The following is a 13,993-nucleotide window of genomic DNA, read 5'->3' on the forward strand; positions in this document are numbered from 1 at the left end:
GAGCCATTTGGACCCAGAGTTTCCCACAGAAAACACCGGGAGCCACAAAAACCTTCCCATGCCTATTTCTTGAGCAGCCACAAAATTAGCATATGTAATTGAATTAAAATGTTCTGGTTTCTTCTGAAACTTTTTTTTTCCTTGGATTTATTCATGGTTGGCCTACCGGGGGTTGAAAACCTCAATAAATCATGTGCTGTCGCACATTGGCAGTTTTGACGCATATTGAGTGACGGGGAGCCGCAGCAGAGGGGTGAAAGAGCCACATGCGGCTCCAGAGCCGCAGGTTGCTGACTCCTGGTTTAAGGGATCGTCCACAAATTTCTTTGAAACTTAACTTTTCTTGCCACATTTGTTAAGTGAATCATAGTTAAATCAGCGACACGGTTAAGTGACTCTTGACTGCTTGTCAGAAGGCCAAAAAATATGGTTATATGACCCCAGGATAGTTTAACCATCATTTATAGGAACTAGTTGTCAGGCATCCAAATGGAAAACATGGGCTTGGGGATCCTAAGAGTGAATAATGAAGCAAAGTACATGTAGTCCTTGACTTACAACGGTTGTAAGTCAAGGACTACATGTACTTTGCTTCATTAATCATAAATGAGCATCGGATCAAAAAAAAAACTTGTGTTAATACCGGAGTTTTGAGTCCCTCTTGTTTGCCCACGGACAAATCTTGAAATTATCAATTGATAATTTAGGAAACCTGAATACCAACCCTTTTCACTTCGAAAAGAACATTCCTTTCGCTCACTGGTTGTGTTCAGGCAACACACCTAACCTTATTAAAGGAGCCCATTTCTTGGGGCACACCCAAATGATTCAATCTTGCACCAACGAGAGGTTGAATTTATTCAATCCAGAATTAACACCCAAATTTAATAAAAGCATGTGAACACGGCCACCAACTTTCACTGACCAAAGGATTACAAAAAGACAACTCCGTCTTAACTGAAAACACAAGTTTATTTTTATAATTTTTTACAAAAATTCAATATAGTAACCAATTTATATATATGTATATTTATATTTATATATTTATATTTATGTGAGGGTGCGTATAGTCTTTTGGTTCAGGATCATCACTCAAATAAATCCAAGTATTTTTTGGCCAACTTCTCTCACATCCCGAGGAAAAATTCCAATACACCGTGAAATTTGATGGCATCTTTATATTGGGATCCTTCCACTTTTTGAGGTGGAAAATTTCAGTTGAGATCTCGGTAGGTAAGGTGTCTTCGGCCATTCTGAGCAACTGAAAGTTTTTTTTTTCTCCCTACCAAGACCCACAAAAAAGCAAAATTAATTTTAATGGGCAATATTGATTCATTTCTGAACACAAGTATTACTGCAAGCCTCCTGAAATTATATGTGGAAGGATCCCAATTCCTCCCAAATGTTAGGAAATAATGGTGTTAAAACCTAACGCCGTTGCAATCCAGGTTTCCCTAGTTATCAACCCTATTGCATAGGCTGGAAGAGACCTTAGAGGTCTTCTAGTCTAACCCTTTGCCCAAGGCAAAAGACCATATATCATTCTGAGAAATAGCCGTCTAATCTTTTCTTGAAAACCTCCAATGATGGAGCACCCACAACTCTCTCTGGGAAGGTGAATTGTTTACCCGTTGACCAATTTTTCTGCAGTTTTGTTATTTTATGCTATATCTTTGGATGATCAAGCTGAGAAAAAGAATACAGGTAGTCCTCAACTTACAATTCACTTAGTGACTGTTCGAAGTTACAACGGGGACCGGAAAAAAGCAAACTTATGCATGCTGTTCTCATTTACGACCATTTCAGCAACCCCTTTTTGTCACGTGAGCAAAATTCAGACACTTGGCAACTGACTCGTATTTATGACGGTTGCAATGTCCTGGGGTCATGTGATCCCCTTTTACGACCTGACAAAGTCAATGGGGAAGCCAGATTCACTTAACCGTGTTACTAATTTAACAACTGCAGTGATTCACTTAACAGATGTGGCAAGTCGTAAAATGAGGCCAAAGTCCCTTAAAACAAATTTCTCACTTAGCAACATAAATTGTGGTCTTAAATTGAGGGCTACCTGTATTTCCTTGTATCTACCTTGTAAGAAATAGGTGGCATTCCTAAAACAAAAGAACAGAGTTAAGGCAAAGAAACTTTTACAATCCAGTTTTGATTTCTTCCCTTTCCAACTGAATAAAATAATTATTAATACATAAAGCAGCATTCAATATCGTAGCAAACGGACGGGCATTATTGGACCAAGCATGAGGCCGTGTTAACGGGACGCAATTCAGGTGGTGCTTCAAAAGTTCTGCAGCCAATCCACCCTTTTTTCCCCATCTCGGGCCACGCCGTCGCTCTTGTGGCAAACTTTGCCAAAATCTCCTCCCAGACAATCGGCCAATCCCATTCAAACAGGTGTTTCTTTTGCTGGTGTTAAGTTGCAACTGGAAACTCTTGTGTAAGGGCTTCTCGCTTTTTTCTTCATGTTCTTCATGAAAATGGAAGCCCTGATGAGCAGAACTGAGGCGAGTCTTCTACTTCAGATTCCCTCCGTCAAGCGTACAAAAAAGGACCAAAAAAACACACGCCCCCAACTGCATCTGGACGAAAGCAAAGGCATCGCAGGGACTTGAACCCCGTCCTGGATTCCAGAAGTGCCAACCACCAATGCCTTTTGCTTTTTTTTTGGCTTGGGCAATGCAGCAAGGTGAAAAGCAAAACCTGAGAAAACAATTTGTTCTCTCAGGAAAAGAAAAACCTGTGTTTTTTTTTCTGCCTCCACTTCTGACCACGTACGGTACCACGACCTGAAAGAGTCTTAGCACAATTGCAAACACCCTCCCACCCCCACAACAGCCACCTACACTGCCTAGTAACTAGGTCGGCCCAAGAGGCTTCCCACCCGCATTATGTCCCTCAAAGACAGGAAACATTGATCTTGTCAAAATGTACAGCATTTCGTTGTTACTTGTTTGTTGCTAACGCACTTTAGAGATTTTACTTGATTTGTGCCTGGCACAACGAACATCGTAGGAAAACTAAAAAGAACCAAAAATTTTACCTTCCTTGAACTGGGCTGTTGGCTTCCAACTTTAGAAGTTACAGGCAACATTTGCTCTGATGTTTTCATATATTTTTTTTAACAAGATTACCTTGTGAACAGCAGCCCTGGGCAGGATCCGAGTTTTAGCATGAAGTCAACTGGTTTTTTGATTTGTTTGTTTGTTTGTTTTTTGGTGGTGGTTTTGAGCTACATGTTGAACAGCTTGTTCCTGGAAAACTCTTAGCAAAAAAAACCTGGTTGCAGTACAACCCCCTACCCTCCTTCACCCTACGAGACACTGGCCAATGGGCTTTTCTATTGTAGACTATGACCGGCAATTACGACTATGGTTTAAAGGAATGTTAGGCATTTGGGCAATCAATCTTGCATTTACTGCAAGGCTGGTCCCAAGACGTCTTTTTTTGTTTTTTTTGCACAAGTTTGGTGATTATTCCAAACAAGGCGGTCTCATTACGTTTAAAACATCTGCCTCTGCTGTAATATTGTTACAGGGTCCATTTTAAGGAACACCTGTTGATGAGGATACCTGAGACTTAAGTACACCAGGTCTCGACTCATATTTCAACACCCAAAGGATGGAATTCTTACAGAACCAATCTAAAATGCCCTCAAATCAGCAGCATGAAGCTGGGTCAAGTTTAAGAGGCAGAAGGGAGACCAGTTTTTCCTATCTTTGTAACATGGAAAAGAAAAATATGTTCACCTGTTTATTTCTGTCCACTGCAGTGTGAAAGTCTTGTGTCTGGAGGAGGTTCCTTCTTACTGATCTGTGGAAAGCAATCTAGACCCACGGGTCCCCCCCACAGCTCCTCCCATTAATCCCATCACATGAAGAGAGAGAAAAAATGGGTTTTTAGGAAGGCTATTCTTACTGGAGGAGTGGCTTCTGTGCCGCCTCATGAGGAGCTGGTTTTTTTGAGTGTTGTATGCTCTTGAATCAAACTGTTAAGAAAATACAACAGGAAGAAAAACACCCCCCCATACACAAAGCATTCCGACTTCGGGTCAGGAATTGGGTAGAACTGTGAAGTTGACTTGCCAGTTAAGCTTCCTGGAGCTGTGATTTTTCTCGTGTCACTTAGAGCCTAAGATGCATCTGGAAAAAAACTAAAGGCTTCAGTACCCACCCCAAGCCCTCCCCCCACAATAAGCTTGAGAGGAACAAAGAAGAAAAGTTGCACAGGTTACCTAAAAGCAGTACCGTCAACTGCACTCTCGTCTCTCAGCCATACAAGAACTGGCTACACTGCAGGATCGTATTTGGATGGTCAGAGATCTCCTTTCAAACCACAGGCATATTTTTTTTTCTGTCACTCATCAACTGGACTTCTCTTTCAACTAGCATTATTTACTCTGCCCAAGAAAAGCTGGTTTCATATGCGCTACACAAGCAGATCAAGCACACTGCATCACATTACTTGCCAACTGAACAGACGTGCTTCAGATAGGTTTTTTTTTTTCTCTTGGAGGAGTCTGAAAAAGAACTGGAAGAAACAGTGAGCCCCTCCCTCCCACCCACCCACCCCCACAAACACGCCAAGCTGAGCCAAAAAATTGTGCCGTTATTACATGAGTAACTCACTGCCAAGGCCTTCGCAGGAAGCACTGCATACAGGGTGGGAGCAACTGATGGGTAAATCACCCTGGAGAACTTCGCAAATAGCTATCATCTATGCAGTACACGAAGCCTCTGAAACATAACACCAACAAATGGTTGCCCCCCCCCTCAGCCCCCCAATCCCTTCCATGGATGGAATTGGAGCAGATGTCACTAGTGCTAGGAGAGAGGAATGCAAGCAGATTTAAGTGGCATGCAGATTTCTAAATTTAGAAGCTGAGGTGTGTTATTCATACGGTTAATGCACACATACTTGATCCTCATGAATTTAGGGGTTACCCAGTTTAGCTGAGCAAACGATGTAAAACTTTTGGTAGACCGGAGCTTCCTAAACTAGCATAAATTAAAGGAATAGCATTACTTACCCCAAAACCTCTAAGTATTTTTCCCCAACTTGTCTAGTTTTTAAGCATTTTAGAAATTGTCCCACGAAAGAAGAGCATTCTTAGTTAGAGCATCACTATACAGTATTGCCAAGCGCCTGGATTTTACAATTTTTCTCAATGATGGAGGGAAGAGAGGAAAACATTGTACAAAGAAAACCTCCTGCCTGATTTAGAGAGTCTTCAGCTCTATTTTTCTGTTCTTGTCCAATAGAGATCAGATGATGTTTCACGGAGAGATTCTGAAAGAGCAAGAAGAATACCCCACCCACCCCACACCAAATGCCACACAACTTATTCACAAAGTAACTATTAAAAATGAACCCAGAAACAAGCATGTTTTATTTGAACAGTTTAAAAAGATTACAACTTCCTAGCCCTTTGGCAAATACTGAGCATTTTTATTACTGTACAAAAATGACTTTATACAGGTACTCAAGGGGGCTACACAAAATGCACTCCTGTGCTGTCCTGTGCAAGAACCGGCAGTTAAGTGCCACTTGAAGTGGCTTCTATAGCACTTCTATAGAGAAGGCAAGGCAGTCGAGGCCGGGGAATATAATATGATAAAAGAGCCTTTATAAACTGAGCAGTAGCTCAAGTAGGAGGTATCTGGGGGCCACAGGCAACCCAGCAAGCATCTTAAAACCTGAAAGGGACTAGAATGCATTATGAAATTCCAAGATTTCATTCGTAAAGCCCTGAAAATGAACATTTAACTCACATTTTCCCTAATATGCAATGCTTTTAGAAAGGGTCAAACTTATCTGTTACCAGTTCAGCTCCCAGGCGGAATGAAGCAAACCTTTTGCTGAGGCCAACAACCAACACAAATGGCCAAATTGCTCTCCAGTCCCAAAGACGATTGATCCAATTCTACCATGCTTTTTTATTTTTTTTTCCTCATTCTCTCTTCAATTCCATCTTAAGATTTAGGAAATCAATTCACACATCAAACATTTTGAAGCCAGCTGGGTAGAGAAAGCACCTTTGCCATTTTTTTCCCCTGAAGATTCTCTTAATTGGTTAATATTTGCATTTGTAGACACTGGCCTTCATGCACTGGTTTTTTAACGTGTGCTCCTCCTCATTTCCATTAAGGTTAGGAAATTTCACATTTTTGATTTCATACACTTCAAATTTGCCTGCTTCACTGCTTATAGCTTTGTGGATCTTTTTTTCCCCTGTTGGCAGAGATTCTGGCTTTTTCACCTGTTACAACATCTGGGACCTTTTCCATCAAGCAAGAGGCCATCTAGGATATTTCTGCCTTTATCGTTCGCAACGATTTTTGCTCCCTCTGCTTTTTATGATGCCAAGGCTTTTTCAGCAGGTTAATGTTGAGAGGACGGATCTGAAAAAGGTCTAGACAAGAGTTGTTCCCCAGGCCTCCCTCCCCGCACCCCCACCCCCAATACAAGACAAGATACATCATGAGCTATGAGCAGTCAATGGAGGTTATGATTACTGTTATATTAATTAGATACTCAAAGTCTGCAATCACTAATCATTCAATTTTTTTTCAGGCTCTTACAAAATTATTGCAACTCATTCTTAGAACCAATGATTTGAATTACAAAAAAAGGGAAACAATCAAAAGCAGAATCTTACTTGCAAAAATTATACAAACTACCCCTGGAACGATTATACACACAGGATCATTCAGTTCCTTGTCTTTTCTCCCTGAAGTCTCTTAAGAGAGAGATTAAGTACCTGGAAAAGATGCCAAAAGAGAACCACAAACTACTATATCTAAAGATTATGATTTCCTCTTTCACTTGTCAGTTTCCTACCTGGGCATTGCAGCCCCAGAATTTTACATTTCCAAGCCTTTCCTTTCAGAAAAATCAACTTTCTCAGGGACTTTCCTTCTCCTCCCCTTAATAGGAAATGTGGGAGTTGGATCTATTTTTACAGATCAGTCATCATACACAGCTTTTTAGCTGGAAATTACTTGCGTATAAGCATTTGCCATTAAAGGCCCATTTCTTCCAATTGTCTCAATTTCTACTGCAGAAAATTACTTGCCAGACTAGGCTATTTTTCCAGATCTAAAAGTTATGGATATCCTGGAGAAATAATCTTAAAAAAAAAAACACAGAAAATTATTCTCTCCCCTCCCCCACCCTAAAGCTCGTTAATTAAAAAGCTCCCCTCCACTTCATATCAAACACTAGTGGGGTTTTGTTTTTTCCTTAAGAACTTAGCTTTCAAAACTTCCCAGCTCTTCTGCAAAGGCTGCGTAAATGGATCACAATTCCACAACCACTTCCAATTCTAGGCACTGTCCTTTCTTCCCAGGAAAGTGAGGTCCAGCCTCAGAGGGAGGGTGGTCTTGGCCGTAAGAACAGCAACTTCTAAGTCAAGCCACCAGAGGATGCTATAGTACCTGCAGAGAAGCTAGAAAGAAGGTGGCATTTATCCTCCCCAAAAAACACAACTCCCAGATCAAATAGTTTGCTATCTATAAATATCTGTATACTTAACCCTCTTGCAGGGGAAAAAAAAAGAATGTGTTTACAACCCAAGGTTGGGACTTATGGTCCTGCGCGGTTCCTCCCCCACTACAGATGCCAAGAAGCCACTTCCTCCTAGGAGTTAAGTTTTCATCGGCCACGCCTGGTTTCATTATGTTCCTTCCTTTGCTTGTTTACACTGGAGTTATTCAAGTCATCCTCTCAAGTCACTTCCTTCCTTGGCATTTTTTTTTCCTTATGGAAACACATCTGGACTTTTTGTGGATTCCTGTGGCTCTACATAACACCTGAAGGGACAAAATCTCAACACAACATTGCAAAGCCCACCCTGTCACCCACAATAACTCTCCACCCGGCAAATGGCTACAAATCAAAATACAATTCTCACCCTTGCAAAAATGCTGTCGTTTCCCCACCAGGGATTTCAACTCACCCATTCTGGGGAGGGTGGTTTACACACAGCCTCAAGGATTCTAGCTATTTTCTTGGGGGGGGGGGAGAGAAGAGGGAGCAAACAAACAATGGCTACTTTTAAAGCACAGGAACTGCTGACTTGAGTTGGCTTGCGAAGACTGCCCAATAGCTTCCCAGCAAACAGCCGACTAAGTACACCTGTAAAGAGAGAGACCAACATCCCCCCCTCCCCTGCAGCCTCTTGAGAATAAACCCCAATTTACAACAAACCCAATTTACGAAGAGCGCAGCCCTAAATAAAAAGACGCTGCCAGAAGATCGAGGCGGTTACCAACTATACACGATTCACACGGGACTTTTTTACGGGTCGTCTTCACGGGTTTTCCCCCTAACACAGGATTCTTGGGTTGTTCTAGAAGCATCTATAAAGGGATCTTCCCATAACCTCTCTTCTACTTGCTTTTCCTGCTTTTCTTTCCCTGCTTCACCAGTGGGTTGGCTTCCTTCCTTGGAGGGGGGGGTGTCTACCGACTTCCTAGCTTCTTTCTTTCATGCCAGTTACGAAAACTGATTTTTTTAAAAAGTCTTTTTTGGCGTCCAATTGCTTTTAACAGCATCCTGACCAATATATATCTCAAGTGAGCTTCCAAACAAAAGTCCTCTGGAAAATTAAAACCAAAATGGCCCTCTTAGAACCTCTTTTGGTTCACCATCGCCACAGCCTTAGTTAAAAACTTAAAACTAGCACTGGGCATTGTTTTAGAATGGTTTTAAGTCCTTTTTTTTTTTTTGCCTTCCTCTTCGCTAATTTTTCTACTTCTTTAGCCGAGATCTTTGCTTCTTTTTTTCCCCCACCCGTCTTTCCTTCTCTCTTCAATCTTCTAAAATGCCTTTTTCACCCTTCTCTCTTCTAAGTCTTGCCTCTGGTTGAAGTCTTCCATCTTGGTTTTCCTACTTCAGCAACAAGGCTTTCAAGCTTTTTTTAAAAAAGAGTATCTTGTTGCCACTTCTTTTAAAGAAACCCTTTAAATTTTTTTTCTTCCTTTTTGTCTCTGCTTGAAGCAGACTTTGTATTCAAGCTACCCTCTACAGCTAATTTTAACTTCTAAAGCTGAAACTTCAAGCGATTTTTAATTTTCTACCGTCTTCCATTATATCTTGTTTTTCTATCTTCCATTTTCTTGATCTTTCATCAAAGCCTTGAGCCGTATTTTTCTTATCCTTTCAGTTTGCTCGTCCGAGGGCTTTTTTTTTTTTTAAGTAAGCCCTTTTTCAGTAATTTGCCCCTCATATTTTAAAGGTATCTTCAATCCAATCTTCTTATATTTTCTGGCTTAATTTAGAATTTGCCTCAGTTGCCTATACTTTTTAAGCATTAAGTAGCTGTTAACTAAGTATTTCAATTGAATAAAAAGCCTCATTTGCTTTAAAAAAAATCCTTAGCTATCCCCTTTTAAAGAATTTTAGGCTGTTTTAGTCTCCTTTTTAAAGTCTAGTTATCTCTTCAGCCAAAACCACCCTCCCTCTCTCTCCTAGCCTCCCTGCAGCTCTGACAACGGAACGGCTCGAGCCACTATTTATAGGTGGACAACTCACACCCTGGAATCTGCAGCTCCTTCCACCACCTACCTCAGAAAAAATAGTCCCTTGCATACAAAGGCCCTCTACTGGGCAAGGACTTGTTGATTAGTTGTATAATTAGCATTTCTTCCCAAACTAATACATTTCACACAACACTGTTAAAATTTCATATTGTTCCTTGCGTTCTATGCCCCCCCCTTAAAAAGCTAAGCCTTTTAAGGAAAAAAAACAATTTAGGAAAAATTATGCAAGATTGTTCCTGTATTCTGCCCCAATAGGTAGCCATACAGGATGTTGTTACGACTTCATTTAGTGACGGTTCGAAGTTACAATGGCACTGGGGGGGGGAAAGTGACTTGTGTCCATTTTTCACACTTATGACCATTGCAGCATCCCCATGATCAGGTGACTTAATGATTGGATGCTTGGCTTACCGTGAGTCGTAAAGGCGAGTCGTAAACTCACATTTACGATGGTCGCAGAGTCCCGGGGTCACATGATTCCCCCCTTTTTGCAACCTTCTAACAGGCAAAGTCAACGGGGAAGCCAGATTCACCTAACAAAGGTGTTGCTAACTTAACAACTGCAGTGATTCACTTTTAACGACTGTGGCCAGAAAGGTCGTAAAAATGAGGCAAATCTCACTTAACGCATTTTTCAACATCCATTTTGGGTTCAATCGTGGCCGTAATTCGAGGACGACCTGTACTTATACTGTGAGACTAAAACTGCAAACTGCATATTTGGTTTCTAAACTAGAATATAACGATCCCTAAGTTACAGAAAATACCCCAAATGTTAAGTTTACAAAGGGCAGGTACTGCTTTTTTCCCCAAATGCCACTATTAGGTTTTAATATTAGGTTTTGTTTTGATTTTTAAAAAAGGGCTTATACCGCCTTGTTCTATGTAGTGCAGCCTCCATGCAGACCAGCCCTGCAAGGTAGACCAGTCAGGGATCAGCCCTGCAAGGTAGACCAGATCAGGGAATTATCAACCAAAGGCCTTCATTGTTTACCAGGATTTGATCCCCTAACTGTGAGTTTGCAAAGCATTCTTAATAAGGCAAAAGCCATGTTGTATAATTGTGAAAATATAGCTTGCTTGTCCACTCCCACTCTTCCTTCACCGCCCACCCACCCCAATACACATTAAATCCTATGGGTTTGAAATGGCATCTCCTTAATTCTTTTAGTTGCTTTGTCCTTCAAAAGCCTGTTTTGAACTCCTGATTGCATTTAAGTAACTTTATGCAATAGCAGCATGGAAATCCGACCCGGGAAGGGGGAGGGGGTAACAGCAAAAGGAAGGTGGAAAACCCCCCCCTCTCCCGCAGCAGCTCGGCAGCCATTTTGTTGTCGGCGCCGACGCCATCTTAAACATTGAGAGGGGAAAAAGGGGGCGGGGCTCACGCGGCGCGCGGAGGGATACCCTGAGCGAAGGACGCGGCGTGGGACGAGAGGCCGTTTGTGTCGCAGCAGAAAGCCTCTCCGCCAGGCGAAGGGAGGGGGGGAGTAGGAGCGGCCGGTTCTAACCAGCTCAAACCAGTTCTCGCAGCCGAGAAGATTCCGGATGCCGCAGGGCCGCAGTGCGCATGCGCAACTCTGCTACGCCACCCGCCTCCCCTCCCCCCCCACAACTCGGCTCCGCTTCCGGCCTTGTCTGAGGGGAAATTTTTTTCCCTCAGTTTTTACTTTATTCACAAGATGTGAGGAAATAATGTTTGTTACGTATTTCAACGCAGGGCTGGTATATCTTCTCGCGTTATGCCCCGGGTGACAGAAAGGACGGCTAGGCCCGAGTTTCCATTTTTCTCTTGATTGTGTATAAACAACCCAACATGACTGAATTCAGAAGTATAAGGCATTTAAAAAAAAAAACCGGGCAAAGGCCTGGAAGTGATGAAAAAAAGAAAAAAAAAAGACTGGACAGCCATTTGTCCGGAATGGGATAAATTGGAAGGGACTTTGGAGGTCATCTAGTCCACCCACTGCCCAAGCAGGAGACCATACACCATTTCGGACAGATGGCAGCCCAGTCTCTTCTTGAAAGCTTCCAGTGATGAAGCTCCCACAACTTCTGAAGGCAACTTCTGTTCCATGGGTTGATTGCTCTCACTGTTCTTCCCTAACTGGGTGGTACCCATAGGTTGGGGAAGGTGCAAAGAGATTGCCCTGGTAGGAGCTCATTTTGGGGGTGCTACAAGATTCAGTGCCCTCACCCCTATGTTAACCAGGATAGTAGTTGTTTTGAAGACCGTTACCATCAATATCAATCTCTGGAGATTCTCAGTCATCCAGGTCATGGTTGTCCCAAAGGTGCTTTTTCAGGAGGCAAAAAAGTCCAGTTGCCTTCCTTTGGGACATCCATATCAATATTTCCATCTGGATGGGTCCAGATATGCTGTAGAAGCCAGATACGGTGTCTTGACATCTTGGTGGGATGAAATAGGGTGAAGGTAAATAAATATTAACCAGATACATTCTTTGTTTAGGGACCACTTGTGTGCTCCAATCTTAACTTTGGATGGGGGTGTCGCTGTCAGCAAATCCTCAAACTGGGAATCCTGGTGGATGCACGGTGGAGGCCATGGCTGGAGTCCTCTGCCCAACTCTGGCCGGTGTAGCAGTTGCAGCTTTATTTGGAGCTGGACCTTATGACCACCTGATCAGATCGCTACCATGTGCCGCTGAAGATTACACAGAAACTTGACTACTTGGATGCTGTTTCAGATACCCATGTTGTGGGTGCTCCGTTGACTGCCGGTAGGTTTCTGGCTTCAATTCAAAATGCTGTTTTGACCTTTACAGCAGGGGTCTCCAACCTTGGCATGTTTAAGACTTGTGGACTTCAACTCCCAGAACTCCTCAGCCAGCAAAGCTGGTTGAGGAACTCTGGGAGTTGAAGTCCACAAGTCTTAAAGTGGCCAAGGTTGGAGACCCCTGCTTTAGAGCCTCTCATGGATTGGGCTCCTTAAATATTTCCAGGCCACTGTTTGCAAATACTGGTTTCTGCACTGGTCATTGTTGGAGATGCTTTTAGTCCAGGGGTGAAATTCAGCAGGTTCTGACAGGTTCTGGATAACCGGTAGCGGAAATTTTGAGCAGTTCGGAGAACTGGCAAATGCCACCTCTGGCTGGCCCCAGAATGGGGTGGGAATGGAGATTTTGCAGTATCCTTCCCCCAGGAGTGGGGAGGGAATGGGGATTTTGCAGTATCCTTCCCCTGGAGTGGGGTGGGAATGGAGATTTTGTAGTATCCTTCCCCTGCCACACCCACCAAGCCACACTATGACCACCAAGCCACCCTCACAGAACCAGTAGTAAAAAAATTTGAACTTCACCACTGTTTTAGTCCCCTCTATTTGGGAGATTAAGAAGGGCATATAGAGTTTTCTGAGGTGGCCTCCATCTGGTGGAATGGCCTCCTTTAGAAATCTCAATTCCCTTCCTAGATGTTTATGAGATTGATTAGATTGGATTTGCTGCCGATGAGTTTTCTCACTATGACCATTTTACTCCTTTTAAGTTTTCTGTCTTCAGTTTTTATCATTTATGATTTTATCCAGTTTTATATTTTGTGACGATGGCTGCCCAGAGGTGGTGGTAATTAGCTGCAAAGAAATGGCTGCAGAAAATAATGATTCATCGCTTGTACTTTTCCACTGTCATGGAAGGCTCTGCCTTTTTAGCTGTCTTGAGTCCTAAGAAGGATAAGCTATGTCAGATGGAGGTTCCTGGAGATGATTGAACTTACAGAAGATTAAAGAGACTGGCATTAGGGCGATGACGTTGCCGACAATTCTGAGTTGTTCACCACACCTCCTTTTATAAATTATACTACAGTCAGCCAGGAACCTCGGCTTCCAAAATACCGAACTAAAACCAAGTGAACCATAGTGGGGCACACAGGGTATCTAAATCCAGATACTGAATGGTACTTTGAATTAAGCCGTGAAGTGTTTTTATCCTTGTCCGTTTAAAATAAATAGTAAAGCTATGTTCCTGTGAGCCCTAAATCGTGGCTTACAAACCAGTATGCCTGCACAAATGTGTATTTGTGTCACTGTGCACAAACAATGGCGTCAGATGCCTATGCATAAGGTACAGACTGGGGTAAAGGCCATGCTTAACTGATGTGGGGCGTGTAGTTTCTGTGATTGAGGGGGTTGGGTGGGAACCTGTTGCACAAGACATCTGGAAGACCGAGTCATGGAAGAAGTAAAAAAGAAAAACAGTCAATATTTTGTTCTTTTGTTTATTTAGAGGGATTTAGAAATCCAGCCTCTCTCGCCTTTCGTTCCGGATTCGCTGTGTTGTATACATCCAAAAGAAAAAAGAACTTTTGTGCGCATGTGTTGGTTTTCCAAACAGAATGCCTCGCCTGTTCTGACAACAGCAACCGCAGAATTATATAAATGTGCAAACTCACCCTAAGGGTGGGGGCTCCCCCCTCCCCCC

This window comes from Pantherophis guttatus, chromosome 18 (assembly GCF_059756535.1).
Source record: "Pantherophis guttatus breed Tessera chromosome 18, ASM5975653v1, whole genome shotgun sequence".
Lineage (NCBI taxonomy): Eukaryota > Metazoa > Chordata > Lepidosauria > Squamata > Colubridae > Pantherophis > Pantherophis guttatus.